Below are 13,048 nucleotides of genomic sequence, written 5' to 3'. Positions count from 1 at the left end.
CCCCCTCTTCCTTCCTTGCTGGCTCATCTGTGGCCAGGAATGTCACAAAAGCTGGTTGTAAATCATCTTTTGAGAAGTGTTTGCCTGTTTGTTCGGAAGTTCGGTACTTCCCCAAGAAAATGCTGAGCTGTAAGAAAAAGGAGAAATTCCCACCGAAATGAGGGATAAAAGGCCCTCGCTAAACTGGGGACTTTGGAGACAAACTCCCAAAGACACCTTTGACGGAGAATTCCCTGAGGGGAAAACTTTGTCGGAAGAACCCCCGGGACCGGCTTGCTGCGAAGCTCCCTGGCTGTCTCCCATCCCCCGCGGTGATCAGACGAGTTCCTGAGATCAACGAACCTATTGTGTACCTTGCTGGACCCACGGTGGTGACTATATCTCTTTTGCTATCTGCAAAGACTCCTTGCTTATATTTCCTACTTTCCCTATCGCCTACCTTCCCTTCCCCATCTCCCTAAAAAAAAAACACCTAGGTCTTTAATAAACTGGTTGGACCAACATTTGAACCGTTGCTTCTTAATCTCACGCCGGGTATATACACAAAAGAACCTTGCCTCCCTCCTGTAAATTGGAGCGAGACATTTTTCATTGGCGTAGTTGGCAGGATGCCCGCCGTGAGAGTGTTGTCCTTCCAAAAACTCCAAAATTTTTCTGTATGTACCTCCTGGAGTTGCAAGGAGCGACAATTTTGGTAACTTAGATGTGAGCACCTCTCCAGGAAGACCGCTCCATATTCTGAAACTTTACTGCTTATGTGTTTACCTCTCGGGGACGTATGAATTAATTTTGACTATTTGCTCTTGTTTTATACGTGTGTGCCTCCTCGGGAAGACTATTTCGCATTTTTGTGGTTTAAGTAACTTGTAACGTATTTTGGAATTTGAAAATTTTGTGTGTGCGCCTCTTGGGGAGGTGAGGAAGTAATTTTTTGACGTTTGTGCTTCTCCAAGAAGTTTATTCCTTTCTGAGAAACCTAGAAGTGTTTTGTAACTTGTGTGGCTTTAAGCTTGAAGTTTTTCTGGCCTGACAGGGTAGCCAGGAGCGATTTAGATGTTTACACTTTCTTTGTAAGTGTTGATTGGGCTTCTTGGTCTGTTGTGAAAAGGAGGAATGATTGTAGCATTTGCATTTGTTTGATAGGTGCGTGTCTCCCTTGGGAGGGGTAAGGAGTTAAGCGTACCTTCTCTTCCCTTAGTGTGTATCTTTTAGGGTATTGAGAAATGAGTGAAATTGTTGCCACTATGAAAAGTGAAAATGTGCTATTTGACCTTTTAGAAAAGCATGGTGCTCGGCCCTCTTTATCAGGGGTGGATTGGGCACGACAAAACTGGTATAACTTGCAGAGTGTTTCCGACCGCATTCGTGTTTTACAATATGAGGCTCATACTCGAGCCGGGAAAGGAAAATCGTTTATTTGTGCGGTACTCGGTGCTGCTTTAAAAGCTGCCGTGGAGTTCCGAGATGAAAAGCATTCGGCAGAAACCCAAACCATACAAGCATTACAAGAATCAGTTAAAGTAATGCAAGAATTGGTAAAAACTCTGCAGAATCAAATAGTGAACCTTGAAGAACAATTACAAAGAGAGCAACATAATACAGTTTTGTTGCAAATGGCTTTTAAGGAACTATTAACATATAAGAATACTAGCAATACTGCTGTCCATAATTTGCCTCAAGAAAAAACTTTTCCTCAGAAGGAACTACAAGGAATAAAGGAAGGGCTTAACAAGTTAGAGGACTCACCAACCCACTTGCGCCCGTTGATAAAAACCGAATATACCTTTGATAACAGTGAGGATTTGGACCCTCAAATGAATGTTAAAGAAATTCCTTCTCTGCCACTGAATTAGCAAAGCTGAGAAAAGAGTTCAGCCGCTCTCCAAAGGAATCAGAGACAGAGTATGTATGGAGAGTCAGCTTAACTGGTGGAGACCAAATACTGTTAACTGAAAAGGAAGCTGAAGGTTATTGGGGGCCTGGAGTATTTTTAACTACTGGTAACAACCGTGCTCCTTGGTCCCTAACACAGAGGGCTGCCTATTGGGCAGGTGGTCTTAACCCTTTAGAAAGGGGAGACCCTCTTGCTATTAATGGGACAGCTGATCAATTGGTTGAAAGTGTTCAAAAAGCTGCTTGTCTGCAAATGATGTATGATAGAAAGCTGCAGCCACATCATGAATCACCTATGATGATGCCTGTTGATCCTGAACGGATGACTCCTTTAATCAGGGGGCTTCCAGAATCACTGAAACCTATAGGCATACAGCTAGAAGGAAAGATACAAGCTGTGCCTCAGGGAGAAAGAACCCAAGCAGCATTAGAAGGAACTGGCACCTCAGGCCATTTGCAGTCGGGATATAAAGTATGGACATGGGGGGAGGTTGCCCAAGAGTTGATTAATTATGAAAGGAAATATGGGCCTGTGGCTTCTTCCAGTATATCTGAGCCAGAGGAAGTAAGGCTTGCAGCAACCATCCTTGCTCCCAGGCCACCTAGCCCAAAACTCTGTGGAACTGGAAGGGTCTCATTGCCAGTAAGAACAGGTAGGCGAAATATTGATCATAAACGTAATCGTCTCTGGACACTGGGCTGGCAAAAGGGTGTTCCACGAGATTTGATGAATGGATTACCCACAATCAGGTTAGAGAAATTAATTAACTGGTGGCCAGAACAAAAGCTCAAGGAAAGCTGATGCTTTCACCCCCTCCCCCAGATGAGAGGGAGGTGGGGGGGGGGAAGGCAGTGAAGGGTGGATGTTTATTAGAAAGCTCACAACAAAAGGAGATCCTCGATTTAACACCTTCTGTCCCAAGGCCTCCCCACTCCTGCCAATTGCCCCTGTGAGTCACGATCCAGTTGCTGATAAGCTAGGGAAACACTTATCTCTCTGGCCAGCTTGTGTGGACTGACTCAGCTAATGAGGCGTTTCCCTAACCTTAATGAAATCCCTTAACAAATATCCTTAGAAGGCTAAGGACACCCCGAAAAAAGAATGTAAAATATACTCCTCGATGGATTGTTCTCTCATTTTTTTTTAATTGTATTAACAAAGCCCCAAAAGGGCAAGTTGTTGTTTTGTTTTATTTTACAGAAGATCCCCGTGGGACCTTCACTGAACAGAATGACTGATAACTGACTTTAACCATTTGTGTTTTGTGACAGAAAAGTTGAAGATGTGATTGTGCTAGAATTCTGAATTTACCTCTCTTATTACATATTTTGGTTGCAATAGTATTATGCTTTTGTTTGTTGTTGTGGGTTGTGATTGATATCAGTCCTTGGATCTCTTAAAACTTCACAGTTTGGTTCAGAGTTTTTCCAGGTCATTCTGGATTTCTGGTACTTTCTGCACAGTGATAACCATTCCTTCTGATCCCTTCTTTTACCCCTTTTTTTTGTCAAACTGATTATGATTTGCATGTAACTCCTCCATAGTGTTTCCAAATTCCTAACAAATTGGGAAATGAGCCAAGGAACCCATCTAATATCTGTTAGATGTGGTCACAAATGAAATCTATCATAAAAACTTTGCACTGATGTTTTGCAGTGTCACATAAGTCCAGGAGTTCCATACAAAACATGGTTGTTGGAAAATGTCTAAGTTTTGATAAGAGATGTGTATATTTCTGGGATTATCCCTATTATGGTTTATAGTGTGGGGTATCCTACACACACACCGTCCTGTGAAAAGTTCGATAGACTATAACAGTATTTTAACTTGCCAAACTAGTATTTATATCTCTCAGCAATTGAACTGCTTTGGAAATGCTCAAGTGCACAGCAGCTGACACAAATACCCCTATTTATTTGTTTTACTTGTTTGTTTGATACTATTAGTTATTGTCACTGTCTTTGTGATTGTTAAATGTTTATGGTATATATAAGTATGGATTGCTAAAGGAAAGTTATATGGTATTAAGGTTGTTAATTTCTATTTTAAAGAGATCTAATATAGTGGTTTGTTATGAGTGAATATATATTGATGGAAAATAATTATGACCTTACAAGTAACTTTATGTTTAATGTGTTATCAATCAAGGTTTTGATTGAATGATGATGATTATGTTAACATTTAATTCCCCCATATCACCCATCCCTCTTTTCCCTTATGCTTACTTTTTTTTTTTTCCTTTCCTCACCACCGTGAATGGTCATTTGCGCATCAATTTCAAGCAACCTTTGAGCCACGGGGTGGTGTGAAAGACAGAACTGGTTTTCTTTTATTGTCTCAAAGCTTGCTTCGTGAGGCCTTTCTGATGATAAGACTCTGACTGGCGACTGCTAACTATCTAGGAGGGTGAATGGTGGGTGTTGTTGTGCCGTAGTGTTTCTGCTTACGACCGCAAAGATAAGCAGAAATGGGAAGAGCAGTCTTTCTCAGGGGTGCTGCTCGAAGGAGCGGACCACTGCGGAAGGCGATAACGCTTGTGTCCAGCAACAGAGACCCCCTCTTCCTTCCTTGCTGGCTCATCTGTGGCCAGGAATGTCACAAAAGCTGGTTGTAAATCATCTTTTGAGAAGTGTTTGCCTGTTTGTTCGGAAGTTCGGTACTTCCCCAAGAAAATGCTGAGCTGTAAGAAAAAGGAGAAATTCCCACCGAAATGGGGGATAAAAGGCCCTCGCTAAACTGGGGACTTTGGAGACAAACTCCCAAAGACACCTTTGACGGAGAATTCCCTGAGGGGAAAACTTTGTCGGAAGAACCCCCGGGACCGGCTTGCTGCGAAGCTCCCTGGCTGTCTCCCATCCCCCGCGGTGATCAGACGAGTTCCTGAGATCAACGGACCTATTGTGTACCTCGCTGGACCCACGGTGGTGACTATATCTCTTTTGCTATCTGCAAAGACTCCTTGCTTATATTTCCTACTTTCCCTATCGCCTACCTTCCCTTCCCCATCTCCCTAAAAAAAAAACACCTAGGTCTTTAATAAACTGGTTGGACCAACATTTGAACCGTTGCTTCTTAATCTCACGCCGGGTATATACACAAAAGAACCTTGCCTCCCTCCTGTAAATTGGAGCGAGACAGCATGGGATTTGGGGAATGAGACAGATGTGGAGTTTCTTGTGTGCCCGACTGTCAGGAAGGCGGTTCCCAGTTCTGGCAGCCCAACATGCCCAGGAAGATGACTTGAGCTCCCAAAGCAAGCCATCAGCCAGTTGTTAGCTGAGAAGGTTTCCTGAGTGTTTCCTAATTGATTCTTGTAGGACTCAGAGAGTTTGGGGACTGAGACTTGGGAGAGAGTGAAGAAAGCCGAGGCAAGCGCTGCTCAGCTGAGGAAGAAAGCCGAGAAGGAAAGCAGAAAGCAACGATGAGGGCTTGAGCAAGAATCCACGAGGGACAGCAGAACAACCTGCAACGCTTCCTCGGAGGTGGCACCAAAGGCAACAGTCAGTATGGTCAAGATTTCAGGTACGGCCGTGCTTTCCGTTTCGTGGACAATGGAGAGGAAAGAAGGAAGCTGGAAGGGAAGGGCTTGTGCTGCATTAGAAGCAAAGAGGGCTTCACCCGTGCAGGACTTGATGTATGTCAAGAGCTGGAGACGCTGCGTTCCTTCAGGGTGCTTCAGCTCGATGCCTCTTTCAACGTATTGATTACTAGCTGACCTTATAGCATGTCTTTAGTCATTGTTAGTATCCTACCTACTTAATTTTGTGTTGAAATGTATTTTAGTTGCATTTTGCATCTCTTCGTTTCAAATAAAAGCGAACCAAACTTTCTAAAACTGGTGCTGCCTCTTTCAGTAGCTGCTCAAAACGTGCCTGGCTTGGGCTGGCCATTGCAGGGTGATGAAGCGGTCGGCTTCAGGTCCCTCCCTGGAAATGCAGTTGCTTTTCCCCGTTTCCCTGTTGGTGTTCCGTACCTGTGGCCTTTCAGCCCACCTGGAACTGCTAGCGACAGACTGTGAGCATCCCCTTGCTCTGAGAGGGCTGAGAAGAAACCAAGGGAGAGGAAGCAGCGCGGGAGGAAGAAGGGTGTCCTTACGCTCAGCTCCTTGAGCTTGTCTGTCTTCCCGGCTGGCTCTTTCAGCCTTCTGATGCACCGTGTGTTGCTGTTTGCCCTGGGAAGCCCAGCTGCAGTATGGAGGAGGAGAGGGCAGCGGGAGGGCTGCAGGTGAACGCACCTCAGGCCCAGAGCTGAGCCGTGAGCCGGGAGGGCCCTGAGCCGTGCTGCGCTGCTTCAGCTCCAATGGCTTCAAGCGCATGATGGGCAGCACCGCGTGTTTAGTGCCAGGGTGCTGCGAGAGCACGTTGCTGAGCCAGATCCCAACGTGGAGATGAACAGGGAAGCAGAAAACAGATGCTCTGCTGGAATTCAGAATAAAGGGGGGATAAGAGGGGGATAGGTAAAGGTAGTTTACAGAAATGATTTAGTTAGAATAACAAGGAATGGAGACAGTGGGTCTGGGAGAGCAGGAAGGAAGGGATTAGAGGTTGTAAATATCAGAAGAGGAGTTGCATCTCCCTGACAAGATGGGCGATAACAAGAGGGGGTCTGCATGATAAAGAATGTGTATTAGAATTAAGGGATGCATGTTAGAATTACGGGAAATCATTGACTATGCATGAGGTGTACCTATATCTGTATCACGGTTTTACAAGTTGGTGTGCAAGTTTGGAGGAGCTATCCCCCTTGCACCCAGCGCTGGAATAAAACATACCTGCTTTATAACCCATCTCTGGATTATAGAGTTTGATTCCGCAAGTCAGAGAGGCTGGATGCCAGGAGTGTCTGGTGGCCATTTTCAATTGGCACCTTGGCGTCTTCCTCCTTCCACCAGCCTGCACAGTGGACTCGGTAAAATGAGCCACAAGGCACTGCCTCCTGCTGCCTGCATGGCAGCAAGCAGCACTGCTGGAGGTGAAAGAGAGGATTGTTGAGCTGTGTGCAGCAAAGGACCTGGATGTGAAGGAGGGAAACCAAAGATTAATGAGTGGTCATTGCATCTCAGGTGTGGGTCTGGGCTCAGCCTGTGCAGCAGCACTTCAGGGCTGGGGCCAAGCCCGGTGCCCGGGGCTGTGCTGCCTGCAGGGGGCTGAGGGGCTGTGGAGCTGGGGCAGCCGCTGTGGGTGCAGCACATGGGCATGGGGGAGGGCCGGCATCAGGGAGGGTGTTGGGCCTGAGCCCAAATCGTGTTGGTCACAGCACAGGGGCTGCAGGGGATGCCAGGAGCGCAGAGCAGGGAGGGCTGGGCTGTGTGCAGGACACGGCATGAAATCTTCCCTTGGCAGCTGCTGAGCTTTTCCCCCAAGGCTTCAGACTCAGATGATGAGGTTCTGCAGTAAAGCCAGCCAGGCCATCCTGATCCTGCAGGGTTAGGAAAGGGCACAGCAGAGCAGTCAGTGAAGAGCACAAGGCAGTGAAGCGCAGCACGAGCCATTGATTGCCTGCACAGATGATCTTCTGCAGCCACCTCCATTGAGATCTGCATCCTGAGTGTGGATGGAAAGTGAAGGGAAAGGAGGAGCAAGGGATGGAGGGGCAGGAAGCGCTTCGTGCTGGCTGGAGCAGTTCCGGGCCATGGCGGCGTGGCGGCGCCAGGAAGGTGATCGGAGCTGGGAGGAGTGGGCTGTGCATTGCCAACGGGGTCGGGCCGCGGTGCGGGGCATGGAGGGATGTCGGGGGAGGAGCTGGCGGTGCTGCGGCACGCAGAGGCAATGCGTGCGGTGCCAGCGAGTGCGTGGAGCTGAATGAAGGTGTGTAACATGTCCTTGCTCTGGCTGTCAGTGAGCGGGATGAGTTGGGGCTTCAGTTCTGTGCTGGTGTTTGTTGCTGGGACCGGATGCCTGAGCAGAATGGGGGCAGCGAGAGGGTGGTTGGACAAGTGGCAGCATCAGGAGCATGGTCCGGTTCTGCTGTGCTGATGGTGCTGTACGGCTGTGGGTCCCCACTGAGGGTCGGTGAGGCAGCGTGGCCCCGTGTGTGTTTCAGCACAGTGTGCGGACGTGGGATGTAATCAGAGTGACTGGAATGCGAACTGAGTCGGAGGTATTACAAGGAGAGGCTCTGGATTTGAACATGGAGAGCAGAGCTGGTGTGTCCCAGCAGGCTGGCGTAGTCAGGTACCCTTTGGAGCCTGCTGTTGTTGGCGCTGAGCTCAGGAGCCCCATCAACGTGGTGCTGCATGCTGCGTATAGCAGCGCCAAGAGATTCCCTTGTCAAAGAAGGGGGAGGATGAAGGTGGCCGAGGGCCCTTTGCTCAGGGCCGGCTCCTCTGTGCCCTCTTGCTGGCCGGAGAGAAGGGCTGCTCGCTGGGCACAGGCAGTTCCTTCTGGCTCCCGTGCCGTGCCCTGTCCTCCAGCCCCCTCCTCATGCCCTGTGGAATGCCAGTGCCAGCAGTGCCAGCAGTGCGGCTGCCATGTTAGAACCCTGGCCATGTCACCTTGGTCACCTTGGTCACCGCTGCCCCACGCAACGCACTCGCCTCTTAGAGCTCCGGCCGTTGACAGCCATGTTGGGAACCAAGAGAGCGAGGCTGGAGGATTCCCAGGATTTAGGTGGGAAGATGGAGCCGGGGACCGCAGGGTCGAAGAGGAGGAGGAGGGGGCCCGCCATGACCATCAGGCAGCAGACAGGCAAGAGAGCCCGTTCCCATCGCGCCTGGACCAGCCGTGTGACCCCCTCCGTGGAGCCCATGGAGGTGGATCAACCTCCTGATGAACCCATGGAGGTGGATCCACCTCATGATGAGCCCATGGAGGTGGATCCGCCCACGACACAGCTGGCCTGGCACCACACCACCGTGCCAGGCCCCACATCCTTACCATCTCAGCTCCGCCATTGCTGGTCCAGGCGCTGGGCTCCATACCGTCTGCGTGGCCCTCGCCCCCAGCATTAGCCGTGTGGCTTCATTTAACATCATCTCCTCCTTTGAGACCTCTGAGGGCCCCTGGATCCATCTTAACCCTATTTCTATTGTTCTACACATTGTACTACAATTTTAGTGTTAAGTTTAGTTGCACTGTTAGGAGTAGGTTATTGTTAGTGTTTTTTAATTAGGAGTAGGTTATTGTTCATGTTTTAGTGTTAGCAGATGATTGTTCCTGTTTTAGAGTTAGGTATAGGTTATTGTTCATGTTTTATTGTTAGGTCTAGGTTTCTGTTCCTGCTTTAGAGTTAGGCGTAGGTTACTGTTCCTACTTAGAGTTAGGTGGGGTCCTACCAGCAACTGGCAGCAAACAGTGCTCACTCGGTAAGCACACGTCTGCTTTCTCACCCAATGACATGAGTACTGCTCCATGAGTGGGGAGGTCTGTGACATCTCTGAGGGATGGGATTTGCATCTTGTGACTTTTCTGTTGCAGATTGTCGAGCTACAGAGCGTGAGTGGCTGTGAAATGCAATTGGGCTTCATGGAAACAGTCCGGAGCTGTGTCTGGAGCTTCCTGCGTGGCCATTGTAAGGTAGGTGTGCCTTACTGTAAACGTGCTCTGAAGCAGTGTTGGTTAAGCACAGCTCACTCCTCTGTCTTCAACAGATCAGCTTTCTTCACGCTTTATTTCTGTGGCTGGCGTTGTAGAGCACAGCAGCAGCAAGACAGCAAACACGTCCACAACCAGGTACGTGAACATGGGAAACTTTAATTCTGTGAATAATACTGGTATTAATATTAATAAGGCAGTGGTCACGCATGTGTAATGGAGCTCAGGGATAGGTTTATTCTTGTCTGTTAAGCTCTTCCCTTCTTTGACATCCACCCGTCCTCTCTTGCTTATCTTCCCCCCACCTGCAAGTGCAGCAGTACTGAAGGCTGAGGGGTCTTTTCCTAGGCAGGTGGACAAAGGCAACTGAAATGCAACTTTGATGTCCCTCTTTGTTCGCGAGTCAGTAGGCCCTGGATATCATCCCAGCAACTCTCTAAGTCAGCCTGGAAATGTTTGCTAGCAGGAAGTAACCCCATTGCAGTGCCTGACACTAACGATGCCATTTTTCCCCCCCTCACAGCAGGCAGCCTCTGTGAGAGCAGTGGAGCAGCAGCTGTCTGCTCTATGGCTGCTGAACTGCATTTCTCATCACCTGAGATCCCTGAGCCCACCCTAATGGAGAACGTGCTGCGCTATGGACTCTTGTTTGGAGCCCTTTTCCAGCTCCTGTGTGTGCTGGCCATCATCCTGCCAGTTTCCAAGTCCCCAAAGGCAGTAAGTAGCGCTGTGTGAGATTAATAGGAATGCTCAGGCAGTCAGCTGGGAGGGAACTGTCTGTAGCTGTTGCCTATGGCAGTGTGCCCCGGCACTGCTGAGAGTGCCGCACTTGGTTCTGTCCTTCCTTCTGCACGCCAGCAGCCTTGAGGTGCCAGCTCATCCTATCCTGCAGCTGCTGCTGAGCCCTGTGAGCTGCCAGGCAGAGGGTCCACCCTCCCAGCATGGACCGCCTTGCAAGAGAGGACTTTAGGCTCTGGTTTGCATGGGTTTTTTGGGAACTAGACAAAGGTGGAGTTTCTAATGTGCCCTGAGGTCAGGAAGGCAATTTCCAGTGATGGCCCCCAAAGCTGCTCGGTCAGGTGACTTGAGCTCTCAAAGCAGCTGTCAGCCAGTTGTTAGAAAGCTCCCTAACTGTTTCCCAATTGCTTCTTGTAGGACTTAGGGGGTTTTGAGTCTCAGACTTGAGAGACGGTGAAGAAACCCAAGGCAAGTGCTGCTCAGCTGAGCAAGAAAGCCAAGAAAGAAAGCAAAAAGAAGCGATAAGGGCTTGAGCAGGAAGGCACAAAGGACAGCAGAATCGCCTGGAATGCTTCCTCTGAGGTGCACCAAAGGACACACACTGCGTGGTCTTGTTTTCAGGCATGGCCGTGCTTTCCCTTTTGTGGACTGCGAAGAGGAACTAAGGAAACTTTAGTCATTACCAGTATCCCAATTATTTGATTTCATATTGAAATGTATTTTGGATGCATTTAGCATCTCTTTGTTGCAAATTAAAGCAAAACAAACATATGAATAGTGGTGCTGCCTCTTTCATTAGCAGCTCAAAACGCGCCTGGCTAGGGCTGGCAATCACAGAGCCATGAAGTGGTCGGCTTCACGTCCCTCCCTGGAAATGGAGCTGCTTGTCCCACGTTTCCGTGTTGGTGTTCCCAACTGGTGGCCTTTCAGCCCATCTGGAACTGCTGGCGATGGACTGTGAGCATCCCCTGTTCTCCAAGGGCCGAGAGAAACAAAAGTGGCATGGGAGGAAGAAAGGTGTCCCTGCGCCTTGAGCTTGTCTCTCTTCTGTACTTCTGTAGATACTGTATATCTAGTGCTTGTTCTTTGAGAATGATGACCTCTTTGTTAGGTGTGGGGTTTCTGGCCCTCATTTGTCCTATTAATGTGATAGAACTGACAAGCTTGTTTGTGTTTAGGTTGTTTATATGCTCTATTTCTTATTTTCTCCGTATATGCACTGTCCCCATGATTTCCTGTGCATGTGATTAATTCACATGACAATAAACAAAAGAGACACTCTCCATTTCTTAGGAATGATGCTTAGGTTCAGGTACAGATGAGCTTCTTTGTTTTAGAGGCTTCAGGCTTTGGAGACTACCTTGGTTCGAACAGCAGAAGGCATCAGTGTTCACTTCTCAGCAGCACCAATCTACAAACCTGAGTAATAGCTGCTTGTTGCTCTGTTTCTGCAGAGCCTCGCTGCTCCCCGTGCACTGATTACAGCCTTTGGAAAGGCAGCCAACTCACTTTCCTTGGGAAACCACACAGATGTGAACTATAATAGCCCAGTGACTTTAGAGATGATTGAACAGGACTCTTTGATTAAAGGATACTGTCAGATGCATGTCTGCCCCTCTATTATCTGGTGCTCTGTGTTGGGAGCTTGAAGCTAGCAGATCTTGCTCTGGCATTTTCTGTGTGTCCTTTTCCAGTTGGCAAGCTCTGACTGCTAGAACCCAAGATGCTAAAGCAATATTTAGACTCAAATGCATTTAATGAAAATAGGCAATCTGTGTGTGTGCGCTTTCTCCAATGAGACTGGTGCTGTTCCCTCGTGTCTTTACCAGATAACTAGACTTTATTTCCCATGGCTGAAATATGATCTGTCATCTGCCTGAAGGAAACAAACTTTATAGCTTAGGATTCCTTGTTAGTCCAGGTGAAAAGAGCTTTGCCTTCGGTGCCCTGCCTGGATTTTGGTCTTGGTGTAAAGGCTCTGAACGTAACATTCTGACTGCTGTTTTGAGGCTTACCTTTTGTCTCACACATGATAAGGAAGAAAATTTGGCAGAAATACTTTTTCAATGGTTTAATACATGCTGGTGATTCTGTGATATCTTCTCCTTTTTCTGGTGTGAATAATTGTTGTTTAGTGTTGGTTTTTGTCCTGCTGTTAAAATGGGGGTGTTTCTTTTCTACAAAGCCTGATTTGTGTGCCCCGGTGGCGCAAGTGGTAGGAATGCCGCGTTGCAACACCGGAGGCCCTGGGTTCGAATCCCCCCTGTGGCGCAAGTGGTAGAAGTGCCGCTCTGCTACACAGGAGGCTCGAATTCCGGGGGGTTGGACTCAATGATCTCTAAGGTCCCTTCCAACCCGCACGAGACTATGATACTATGATGATACTATGATTTAGGCACTTAAGCTTATAACAACCTCTGTGGTAACAGGCTGTGTGTGGATTCACACTCATCCAGAAACACATGCAGAGGAAGCAGGGATGGTGCTGTTCAAGTCTTACTAAATGTAGGCTCAGCCTGATATAGATGCATTCCAGCGGAAATACCCAGCACTTACGTATTTTTGCTTTCACATAAATGCCTGAAATGAGCTGGGCATCAGCCAGTTGTTAGAAAGCTCCCTGACTGTTTCCAAATTGCTTCTTGCAGGACTCAGAGAGCTTTGAGTCTAAGACTTGGGAGACGGTGAAGAAACCCAAGGCAAGTGCTGCTCAGCTGAGCAAGAAATCCAAGAAGGAAAGCAAAAGGAAATGATAAGGGCTTGAGCAGGAAGGCACAAAGGACAGCAGAATCGCCTGGAATGCTTCCTCAGAGGTGCACCAATGGCAACGGACTGCGTGGTCTGTTTTTCAGGCATGGCTGTGCTTTCCCTTTCATGAACCCCG

General features: G+C 48.3%; 2 pseudogenes across 1 annotated transcript; both read left to right on the top strand.

The window, feature by feature from the left end:
* The first annotated feature begins 595 nt into the window (after positions 1-595).
* LOC146754620 (uncharacterized) lies at positions 596-4,950 on the top strand (annotated as a pseudogene). Its single transcript, XR_014938856.1, has one exon. The product of XR_014938856.1 is annotated as an uncharacterized LOC146754620 (transcript).
* Positions 4,951-9,993: 5,043 nt separating this feature from the next.
* LOC146754619 (protein MANBAL-like) lies at positions 9,994-10,689 on the top strand (annotated as a pseudogene).
* Positions 10,690-13,048: the final 2,359 nt, after the last annotated feature.

Source organism: Coturnix japonica, chromosome W, assembly GCF_054131305.1.
Source record: "Coturnix japonica strain WE chromosome W, WE-NBRP24, whole genome shotgun sequence".
In the NCBI taxonomy this organism is placed as follows: domain Eukaryota; kingdom Metazoa; phylum Chordata; class Aves; order Galliformes; family Phasianidae; genus Coturnix; species Coturnix japonica.
The sequence above is the reverse complement of the archived record's forward strand: the minus strand, read 5'-3'. Positions and strand labels throughout refer to the sequence as shown.